This window comes from Orcinus orca, chromosome 14, assembly GCF_937001465.1.
Source record: "Orcinus orca chromosome 14, mOrcOrc1.1, whole genome shotgun sequence".
In the NCBI taxonomy this organism is placed as follows: Eukaryota; Metazoa; Chordata; class Mammalia; order Artiodactyla; family Delphinidae; genus Orcinus; species Orcinus orca.
The window spans coordinates 55,116,927-55,129,163 of NC_064572.1; the positions used below are offsets into that span (position 1 = coordinate 55,116,927).

General features: G+C 39.0%; 2 long non-coding RNA genes across 3 annotated transcripts in view; one reads left to right on the forward strand and one right to left on the reverse strand.

Moving 5' to 3' along the window:
* LOC117196435 (uncharacterized) overlaps nt 1–9,214 on the reverse strand; it is an 80,484-nt gene extending 71,270 nt beyond the window's left edge. For both annotated transcript variants that reach the window (XR_004476606.2, XR_004476605.2), the window contains exon 1: nt 5,114–9,214. This is a non-coding gene — a long non-coding RNA (uncharacterized LOC117196435). The remainder of the gene's footprint in view (nt 1–5,113) is intronic.
* The window catches only part of LOC125960952 (uncharacterized), a 275,883-nt gene that overhangs the window by 88,867 nt on the left and 174,779 nt on the right, over nt 1–12,237 (forward strand). The gene's annotated exons all lie outside the window — the stretch shown is intronic.

Genomic DNA, 12,237 nt, shown 5'->3' on the forward strand with positions numbered 1-12,237 from the left:
CATTCTCCTTTCTTGGCCCTGCAATAAACGTACTGTGGGATTCCATACCATATGATATTCTGGAAAAGGTAAAACTATGGAGACAGCAAAAGGATCAGTGGTTTCCTAGGGCTTGGGGTGGGAAGGAAAAAAGGATGAATTGGTGGAGCACAGGGAATTTTTAGGTCAGTGAAACTATTCTGTATGATACTATAGGGTAGATACATAACTTTATGCATTTGTCAAAATCCATAGACCTATACAACACATAGAATAAACCTTAATGTAAACTATGGACTTTAGTTAATAATAATGTATCAGTGTAGGTTCATCAATTGTAACAAATGTACCACTGTAGTAGGAGATGTTGATAATAGGGGAGGCTATGCATGTGTGAGGGCCAAGGGGTATATGGGAAATCTCTGTTCTTTCCACTCAGTTGTGCTAAGAACCTAAAACTGCTCTAAAAAATAAAGCTTATTTTAAAAAATTAGACTGCAGTATTGATGAAAAGATAGAAAGAGCAGAAAGTATAAGTATAGAGAGCCCAGAAACAGACCCATACACTTATGGAGATTTGATTTATGACAAAGATAACATGGCAGAGTAGTGGGGAAAGGATATTACTTACAATAAATGGTCCCAGCACAATTGTAAATCCATTTATAATAAAAGAAACATAACCCCCTAATTCACACCATACAGAAAAATGATTTCGAGGTAAATTGTAGATCTAAATGCAAAGGCCAAAAATAAAGCTCCTAGAAGGTAATGAAGAGAGTATTTTCATGGTTTAAGGAAAAGGAAAGACTTCTTAAACCTGACACACAAAATGGTAACTATCAAGGAAAACTCTGACAAATTTGAATAAATTAAAATCAAGACACCTTTAAGATAGTAAGAAGATAACCCATGGAGTGGGAGAAGTTCTTAATATTATTTATAACTGACAAAGTGCTCATGTCTAATGGACATTTAAAAAGAAAATTATCCCTACAAATGAATGAGAAAACGTCAGACGACTCAACAGAAAAATGAACAAGAAATTTGAACAGGTACTATATGAAAAGTCTATCCAAAATGCTGATAACCATATACAAACACATGAAACCTCATTGATGATCAGAGAAATGCAAATTAAAGTCACATGAGGTACTACTATATACCTACTAGAAGGGCTAAAAGTAAAAACAATTTTTTAAAAAAACTTGACAATACAAGCTATGGGTCAGGATGGGAAGCAAAAGGAATTCTCACCCACTACTGGTGGAGGGTGTAAATTGGAAGAACCACTCTGGAAAACAGTTCGACATAACTACTAAAATTGAAAATATGCAGACCTTATGACCCAGGAATTCCATTTCTAGATAGATATCCCACATAAATGAGTGTAAGCGTACACATAGTGCAAGAATGTTCCTTGCACCATTATTTACAGTTGCTTCAAACTGGAATAAGCCAATGTCCATCAATAGTAAACTTGACAAAGTGTGATGTGTTCATACAATGAACTATTATAACACAATAAAAACGAACAAGATAAAGCTACACACTGAACCTAGGTGAATCTCACAGACCTAATGTTGAGCTAAATAAAGCAAACCTGGAACACTTTAAAAAAGATGGTTCCATTTAAAATAGCTGATTTTCAGTGTGCTAATTTCTAGGTCCATCCATACTGCTGCAAATGGCATTATTTCATTCTTTTTTATGGCTGAATAATATCGTGCTAAGTGAAGTAAGTCAGAGGGAGAAAGATAAATATCATATGATATCACTTCTTTGGAATCTTAAAAATGATACAAATGAACTTATTTACAAAACAGAAACAGACTCACAGACATAGAAAAAAATCTTACAGTTACCAAAGGGGAAAACGAGGGAGGGGGTATATTAGGAGTTTGGGATTAGCAGATACACACTACTATATGTAAAACAGATAAATAACAAGAACCTACTGAATAGCACAGGGAACTATATCCAATACCTTGTAATAACCCATAATGCAAAAGAATCTGAAAAAGAATATATATATATATACATACATATAACTGAATCACTTTGCTGTACACCTGAAACTAACACAACATTGTAAATCAACTATACTTCAATAAAGAAAAAAAAAAAAGATTGAGTTCTGACCCTATCAAAAGTGTTCTAGTTAACACTTGTAAGAGAACAAAGCATAGAGAACTTTAACATCTACACAAACCAACAGGACAAACTGACCGATAAGAGTGTATATACCTCGGGCTTCCCTGGTGGCACAGTGGTTGAGAGTCCGCCTGCCGATGCAGGGGATGCGGGTTCGTGCCCCGGTCTGGGAAGATCCCACATGTCGCGAAGTGGCTGGGCCCGTGAGCCATGGCTGCTGAGCCTGCGCGTCCGGAGCCTGTGCTCCACAACGGGAGAGGCCCGCGTACCGAATTAAAAAAAAAAAAAAAAAAAGAGTGTATATACCTCAATGTAATATGGGGAAGAAATAAATTACACTGCTCATGCTGCAGTACCATGTGCCACGTAGAGCTGCTGGGGTCAGGAAGATGCAGTGGTCATAATGAAAAAAAGTTATTATGCATGAGTGAATTCCCTCATGTTGTGTCTGGAAGATGTTATGCCTGGCAGTAGGGGACTAGAGGGAATAAAAGTTTTAAGTTCTTTTTCTGTATCCTTAAAATAAATCAGAAGTCGAACAAAATAATAAATAAAATAGCCCATACTGATCCATACTGTTTAGGGATGCATTCCTAGGTGGAATATAAATAAATATGTTTTCTTTGAAAAAATGAGGTAGTTTTACAGAGTAGTTATCGTTAGGGAGAAGGGAAAAAATGATTGGGAAGGGGTACAAAAGAACTTAAAGGGTACAGGCAACATTCTATTTTTAGTGGTTATGTGGGTTCATCTTGCATTAAATTATAGAGGTATGCACTTTAGTGTGTACACTGTGACAGACAGAATCTAGGGTGAGCCCATGATTCCCATGCTTTCTGTGGGTGGGTCCTGTGACTTGATTTTAATCAAGAGAACATGCCAAAGGTAACAGAATGTAGGTGACTGTGTGTACATAAAACTAGCCCATCTTACCAGGAGTCTCTCTCTCTGTTGCTTTCTTTGAAGAAGAAATCTGCCATATTGTGAGCTGCCATATGGAAAGGGCCAGGCAAGAAGGAGCTGAAGGTAGCCTCTGGCCAAAGCTGAAAAGAAATTGAGGCCCTCAGCCCGACAGCCTGCGAGGAACTGAACACTCCCAAAAACCACATTAGCTTGAATGCTGATGCTTCCCCAGATGAGTCTCACATAAAACAGCACAAAGAGGGCTTCCCTGGTGGCGCAGTGGTTGGGAGTCCGCCTGCCGATGCAGGGGACATGGGTTCATGCCCCGGTCCAGGGGGATCCACATGCCGCGGAACGTCTGGGCCCGTGGGCCATGGCCGCTAGGCCTGCGCGTCCGGGGCCTGTGCTCCGCGGCGGTGAGGGGCCCGCGTACCGCAAAAGAAAAAAAAAAAAAAAACAGCACAAAGAGATAAAGAGATAAAAACATGAAAAAGTAAAGAGGCAAGAAAAATTACATGAGTTCCAAAAATGTCTGTTGGGAATTCATGGAAGAGAGAGCAGAGATAAGAAGGGAGAAACAATATGTTTAAGATACAATGTTTTGTTTGTTTAGTCTTTTGAATTTTTATTTTATATTGGAGTATAGTTGATTTACAATGTTGTGTTAGTTTTAGGTGTAAAGTGAGTCAGATACATATGTATATGCCTAAGAAGAAAGATGAAGGAAATAGGACTACAGCATAATGTTCTCAAATCTGATTCTCTTTTCCCTGGGCAATGCCTGCACCTGGGATAAGAATGTTTGGCGGCATTCCAGGGAATCGATTTGCCTTTCTTCCTTGATCCCATGTCCTGTAGCTTCTACTAAAGATGCTTTCAGTTGTTCCTGAGAACCAGGATAGAGAGTGCTTTTTGGGAAAGAGATAGATTCTGATGGCAGAGTCCACTATATCAGTTCCTCCTGGGCAAAATAACAAACTGCCCTTAGGAGTGCCATGAAGAGCCCCACCCCATGAGTGAGAAAATAGAAAAGCAAGTCCAAATGAAATAAATCGAGGCCACAGCACAGAAAGCATGGCGCCACAGAAAGCGTAGGGAGAAATGGAAGGAAAGCAGGGAGGAAAGAAGCAGAGGGCAGCGTAAAAGCAAAGTGAAAGAAGAAAGTGAGGGAACAAAGAGAAGAAATGATTAGAAAGCTGATAACGACAAGCAGACAGCGAATGGCCCCAGTGAGAGTAGGTCGCCTCCAAGATGACAGCCCAAGGAGCAGCACAATCAGCAAATCTTTGCGCTCTGATTGCTCCAAAGGAGAAACCAGCAGAGATGGCTGACAGGTGAAGAGATGGAGTACGGAGAGACAGCAAGACCCTGTTCTTTGGCACATCAGCTTTTGCCAGCTCCCTATGGATCTAAGTACAAAATGCAGCATTGGTGCAGGTCTACCTGTAGATATAATGGCATAACACGTTAGGAGTCAATTTTGTATAATTCTTTATGTATAGAGAGTAGAAAAGAATGACTAATAGTTCCATAAATGTATACATTCTCATGAAACAATTCTAGAAATACAGAATGGTAGAAAAAAAGACAATAAAAAAGTACCCAAATCCCACCTACTGGAGATTAGCATTGCTACCACATGGTAGACATCATTTCAGGTAAATCAGATATGTCTATATCTATATCTCTCTCTATATACACACATATATATATAAACATATATATATATATATATATACAAGCACACACATCTGTCTAAGTACACACACATACACATATATGTCACACACATAACTGTATGCATGGTTGGATGAACAGAAGGATGTACACAGATACAAAACAAATAGATAAAAGATAGAAAGAGGAAGCAAGCAAGCAAGCAAAAATAAAAGACAAAGGAAGGAAGGAAGGAAAGAAGGGAGGGAGGGAGGGGAGGAAGAGAGAGTGAAAGAAAGAAAACTTTTGCAAAATGAACTTACTCTACCTGCTGTTTTCATTAAAATATTTCCACGGAGTCACATTATCTAATGTGGATACAGCAAAAATTAAGATTGCTAAGACAAAGAACATTACTCACCACTCAGTTCTACAAGGGCTAAGTCAGAACCCACTGCAGCTGACCACCAACAGCAAACCCAGAAAGGAATTCAGGATGAAAAACACGACGAGGCACTCTGTGCTTCCTGAGAAGCAAGCCCTTCAATAGTTAGATGCATACTTCAGGAAGAATTTCAATTACCCCAGATTCTCACATCTTCCCATACACAGAAAAGCACTAAAATCATTCATCTGAGATATCTGTTCCTCACGATTAGCAGCAATCTTTTACTAAGATGTACGCTTGACGGCATGAATTTCCTAACCAAAAATCATATATAAACTCGTTCCTCCCCTACCTTCTTGGAGCAGTTTCCTCAGAGCTACTGAGTAGCTGACTCTCAGGCTCTAGTCCTCAGCAAGACCCTGAATAAAACTTAAACTCACAAATCTTACGCTTTTTTTAAAGTCAACACTAAGCATTTCTTTCACTTACACATATACAACCATACACTTATATAAAGAGAGAGAAAGAGACAGAGAGGAAAATTAAAAATTTACATAGTACAGACATTTCAACTTACCTTCCCTTTCACTTAAGGAGCATGAGAGACATTTCTATCTGTTCCTCATTCACAGTCAAGGACAATGTACCTCCGTAGTGCAAGTATCTCGCTGAACTGAATACGAGCTTTGGCATTCAAGAGGACATACTGTTTGCATAATATGCCTCCAAACACAAACTTACTACCTTACCCAGTACTCTAATGAGGAAACAATGATTTCTTCCAAAGCTGGAGATTAAATTGGCCGTGCTGAACTTACTAAGCAAAAGTGGCCTTCACTGCCACACACTTTCTGAGATTTTCAAAGAAAATTTTGATTACATGTAATATTCACATTCTGGGATCATGTTAAAACCTATCTCTTAAGCAAGATAAAATTTTTCACTATAAATTCAGTGTTCTTGAAATTTGCCGGAAGTTACCAAAGAACTGAAAAATTACTAAATCTCAAATCAATATTTCTGAGAGTTAATTTATAAAAAGGAACCCAAACAAAAAGACATAGAGTTATTTTTTTTAACTATGCTAAGATTCTTTCTTAATTACTTATTTTAAGTTTAGTTAATGCCTAGTCGTTCCCTTCTTGAAAGATATGGAAATTAACACCATACTTTCTCCCACCATCCCTCCCTCAATTCCCACTTTTTATTAGTTACATAATTATTTTACATTGTCAAAGTTTATAATATTACAGTCTGTTCTGTGGTCATATTCCTCACAGCTGTTTGGTCTCTAATTCCATGAGTTTCACCGCTACTCCACAAATCATGACATCATCTATCTCTTGATGTACTACATTTTGTCATCCTGTAGATTTTTCAAGATTGGATCACAGATACCACATGATTTAGAATGCCTGTTTTACACCTTTCCACTTGCATAACCAAGCCACTTGATATTGGTAGATATTGTTCCATTGTCTTCAGACACTGACTGGTCCCGTTAAGAAAGCTGGGATCAAACGTATTTTTCCCTTGTATAAGATCTAAATTTTCTGACCACTGAATTTCCTTTATTCCTAAAATATAGTAATTTCTCCTAGATGTGCCTTAACTATCAAGGTTGTTATTTTTCTCTTCCTAGGATAAACTGTGTCTTTTTTATCTGTAACTTCATGTTTTTATTTAGTTCAAAAAAGTTGTCTTCTATTATATTTTTACTCGATAATTTTTCCTTTATGTCTAGAGTTATGTAAGTATGCAATCAATACTCCTTGAATGCATAAATGATATGTTGGAATACTTTTTCTCTTCATTTTTCTCTTCTTCAGAAAATCAATTCTACTTTTGTTGATTATGCTTTCTCTGTCTTCCAATCTGACCACTTTTTTTATACCTTTCTTTTCTTTTTTTTCTTTGGCCACACTGTAGGATCTCAGTTCTTCTACCAGGAACTGAACCTGGGCCCTCAGCAGTAAAAGCACTGAGTCCTAACCACTGGACCACCAGGGAATTCCCATATACCCTTTTTAATATCTCTGTCTTTTCCTTTTTGTCTTTGTGATTCCTCAAGCCTATTCACCACTTTTACCTCTGGCTGTGTTTGCAGCACTGTGTCCTTTACTCTTGTCACTTCTGAAGTGTGCTTCATCTCTGTAATGATTTTGTTTCCTTGCAGTTCTTCCCTAAATTCTACTGACACACTATTCATTTCCTGCTTGATGTATTATAGTCTCTTCACAGAACCCTTTGAGCTCTCTTTTGGAAAACACAATGCAATTTCTTTAAAAATATGTACACTTATTTGTCTGAACTCTTCCTTTCTGTTGGTAATTTTTGGGGGTTGATTCTTCTTGTGATGTATTTTTTTCTACCCTTTAAAATGGAAATAGTGAGTCTTCTTTAAATGGAGCCAACTATTAGCTAAGGAATAATGTGGACAGGGGAGAGCGATCTAGAGCAATCCACAGAGTCAATTCAGGTTCATGGCTGTGGACACAGTCTCACTGAGTCTATCTCAATTTATATGGTGGGCTGGGAGCTCTGGTGCATATGTTAAGCTAACAGTTTTAATCAGAATGAAAGGAAACAGCCATCTGGACACCTTCATCCACTTTGAAAGGGTGCTCATCGCCAACATTCCTGGCTGATGAAACATACAGATTACCAAAGAGACTGGAATATATAGAGCCCCTGCTGTGGACCCATCACTTTCAGCTACAGGCAGACCCCTCTATCTTTCTCCAGCCTTCGTGTGGAGTGAAAATTCATGGAGGTTGACACTTCTGCTCAGTGTTGTTCAGCATCACAGTGGAATATTTTCTCATCCCCAGTGAAATACTGAAATGGTAATGAAAACTGCTGGTAAATAATAAACCCAGGGATAGGCAGGGGCAAAATGAGTTAGAACCAAAAGATGTGTAACTGAAAGGGATGCTTGGGAGAGGGAGAAAGGGGATGACTCATACTCAGAATTATGTAGGAGGCAGAGTTAAGTGTATAAGAAACTCTAGTATTGGGATTTAGAGCTTGAGTACTGCAGAATTTCAGAACTGATCTGTGCCACTGGTTAGACAATCAATTAAGCTCTGATTACGCACATGTATCCTCCTGACTCATACTTCTAGTACCTACATGGAAAAGCCAAAAGCTGAAGAAGGATTCAAATCACAGCCCTGACTGCTCTGCTCCTTCCCAAGTGCTTCCTCTTGCCATTCCTAGGAATTCAGAAGCCCCAACTGATTCAGACCAGGAGCTGAGAAGCGGTGGGGAGGGGGGCGGTGCGGACGGGGACATCAAGGTGGAACGAGGAGGGTGTGGTTGCTGAAATCTGCCAGAGGGCAGGTCCAGAGGTGGGAGACCTAATGCTTTGCCCTGGGAGGATGTCTCCCCTTTGTCTCTGAGGGTTAGTGCCGCTGTCCATCAAGTCCTTTCTAGGTTATGAGTAGGTGAAAAACAGCTTCCCCGCTCTCCTTTATCCTGCTGCTGTTTGGATGGATTTAGACAAGAGGAATATCCTAGACTCTGATCTCAGCTCTACCTTTTACTTCCTTACTCCCAGGGTAAACTTTGACACTTTAACCTCTCTGGACCTGAGTTTCCTCATATGTGAGAGGTACAGTCCACTGTGTTTAAAATAAATAGGCTACAAGGATATACTGTACAGGGAATATGGCCAATATTTTATAATAACTATAAATGGAGTATAATCTTTAAAAATTGTGAATCACTATCTTGTACACCTGAAATTTATATAATATTGTAAAGCAACTGTATCTCAATAAAAAAGAGAATTAAACTCGCAAAAAAAAAAAAAAAAAGGAATGTCAGTGAGACTTTTCTTTTAGAGATGGCATCACTGCCAGTGAGAACTATTAACCTGGGTCTGCATAGGGCATTCCTCACTTAGGGACCTGTGTCCTGTCATAGCATAGAAGATATCCTGGGAATCTAAAGAATTATAGGATGAGTCTTTAGGTTTGGGACATTTGAGAGAAATCTGGGGCAGTTTCGGGCAGGTTGCAGTTGGGGCCATTTTATTGTTTCATTGAATATAAGGGGTTTTCCCCCCTGTTTTTCATTCTTTTTGCCACTTTAGGTGAGGTGTATTTTTTTTTTTTTTTTTTTAGGTGAGTTTTAAGGGAGGAAAGAGGAGTAAAAATGCTTTTACAAGTATTTAACCAGAAACTCCCTAAGTTTGGCTTAAATATTTAGCACATTTTGATTACAATTCACAGTGTATGTGCAGAGGGAGTTTGGGGGTTTACAGCATTGAGTTTCAAGTCAGTTTAAACACTGCTCCCATCACTCCTGAGATCTTGGACCAGTGACTTAATCTCTCTATGCCTCTGTGTCTCCATAGGAGAAAAATGGAGATAATAAAATCTTAATGATAAGATTATTTGGGGGCTTATATAAAATAACTTTTTTTTTTTTTTTTTTTTTTGCTATACGCGGGCCTCTCACTGCTGTGGCCTCTCCCGCTGCGGAGCACAGGCTCCGGACGCACAGTCTCAGCGGCCATGGCTCACGGGCCCAGCCGCTCCGCGGCATGTGAGTTCTTCCCGGACCGGGGCACAAACCCGCGTCCCCTGCACTGGCAGGCAGACTCTCAACCACTGTGCCACCAGGGAAGCCCTCATTCCTCACTTTGTTTTTGTGGGTTTTTTTTTTTTGGTACACGGGCCTCTCACTGTTGTGGCCTCTCCCGCTGCGGAGCACAGGCTCCGGACGCGCAGGCGCAGCGGCCATGGCTCACGGGCCCAGCCGCTCCGCGGCATGTGGGATCTTCCCAGAACGGGTCACGAACCCGCGTCCCCTGCATCGGCAGGCGGACTCTCAACCACTGCGCCACCAGGGAAGCCCTAAAATAACTCATTTTAAACTCTGAGCGAATAGGAGGGGAACCAAAAAAATCCTACTTAACTGTAATTATAAATTTGCCTTAAAAGTGCCAGTTTAAAGAAACAATGAAGTATTGGTTGATTTGCCAAACCTAAATCTGGATAGACCCTACTAAGGTGCAGAAGGAACATAAGTCATCCTCTTCCTCCCACAGGTATTGGAGAAAATAAAATACCAAAATAGACAGAGGTGGCACACCTCTCCTCTTTATAGCCATGCAGTTTAGGAAGGCTTAGAATGAGTGAATAGAAATTTTCTCAAGTCCTATATAGAATAAGGTAAGGTACAGAAGGAAGAAAAGGAAGGAAGGAAGGAAGGAAAGAAGGCTACTTCTGCCCTAAGAATATAAGTTGCCAATCTTATACTCTCACTGACCTGTATTATTTAAGAATTTTATTTCCTACTATCTCTGTGAAACCAACTTATAGTCATGCTTGACATTATCAATTGATTTCTAACTTCACTTCCCCCTGGTATCTGAGAAAAGGATGAAGCCTGAAGAGATGACAGCAAGAGATATTAGGAATGTAAGCATACAAATTGCTCAATATCAGGCTATCACTGGGAGCTGAGCATTGCTTCACTGATGGGAGACTGGCTAGGGAAGCAGTGATTGTGAATTAAAGAAAGAGCTTTAAAACTGTCTTCTCCTCTGTCTATAGACAGTGGGTGAGCATACAGAGCAGATATTTTTCTGTTACAATAGATGGAACAGTTCTTTAAGACATGCCTTTATGGAGATGCCAACGATTTTATGAGAATGACTAATCCCAATTTGTAACAAGACCCATGTACAGTTTTACAATACAGTTAACTTAAGCACATGGACAGGCAGAAAATATTTAAATGGGTTTTCCCCCAAAAGATGCTCTCTCCCTAGCTCTTCTACCCACGTTAGTCCACGTCCCTGTGCTGATTCATTTTACAGCATAAAGGAAGTTTCATTTCTTAGCTTTGGGGAAAGAAACATAACTCCCAGATTGAGTTTAAGTTGAAAACAGGGATCACTATTAAACATCCTCTGTGGATGTCAGTGCTTTAAATGTGTAACTGTCCACTAATCATGCTCATTAATCAGGGAGGCTAACTACAGAATAGCTGCAAACAAAGAAAAGCTCTGTGAGGAAGATCTGTTTAGGACACCTAATGACACTTTTGCTGGGGGACTTCTCTAAAAACAGCTAAGGAAATAAGCTAGAGACACATAATATTCAATAGGTCAGCCTTTCTATTAGTTGAATTTGCATGTTTTTATCTTTATCTTTTTATCTCTTAAACTAAGGAAACAACGTCTCAGAAGATAATTAGGCATCATAGGCACCATGAAGCCATTCATCTTCAAATCTTCTGCCTGGCAATTTGATACGTTGAGACAACTTCAGTTTCTTAATTTCCTTCATATAGTTATCACTTAAATAATTGGAACAAATTTTCTACGTCATATCCTTCCCTATTCATTTATAATTATCCAATGAATTGAAGTACTTTCCCTATTCATTCATAATTATCCAATGAACTGAAGTACTTTCCTGTAATTTCAACCATAATAAGTGCTATAATCAGATAAGTTTAAAGTTTAATCAACTCAAACTTCTATATGTATGGAAATCTTTTAGTAATCTAAATTAAAATCACCTCTGATAATTCACTCACTCCTCTCAATGGTGTTTGGTAGTTCAAGGAGGGGCACGGTGTTAGCATTCAATGGCTTTGTATTGTATTGAGCAACAGTTATTTTCTTTAAGCACAACATGAATTACATTTTAATATCTCTACAGATTTCCATATTGACAAGAAGAAAGCAAAGCAAATTTACTAAATAAATTTGAACGGGATGGCCTAGTGTTACTATATCTCCATACTTTAAGGACATGAATTTGCTCGCTTAAAAGCCATCTGATGAAATTGTAGTGCCTGTATTTTGAAGGGCAGGTAAGCTCAGTCTCATTAGAGTCCATGGTGACAGTCTGGGAAAGCATATTCAAACTGCACTTCGGGAATAATCCATTTTGTTGTAAAAATCCATTTATGATATAAATACATACACACACACACATACACACAGACACATATATTCAGGTCTACAGATCTATTGGAGGCAAAAGTCTACTAAATTAGGAAGTCACTTCTGCAGACAGTCTCTCAGTACACAGTGATATCAATACTGTGAATTAATTGATGCTTTTTTCCAGTTATACATTCTATGCAGAAAATTATAAGGAAAGGGAAAAGAATAGGCTGTAAATCGCACTTAC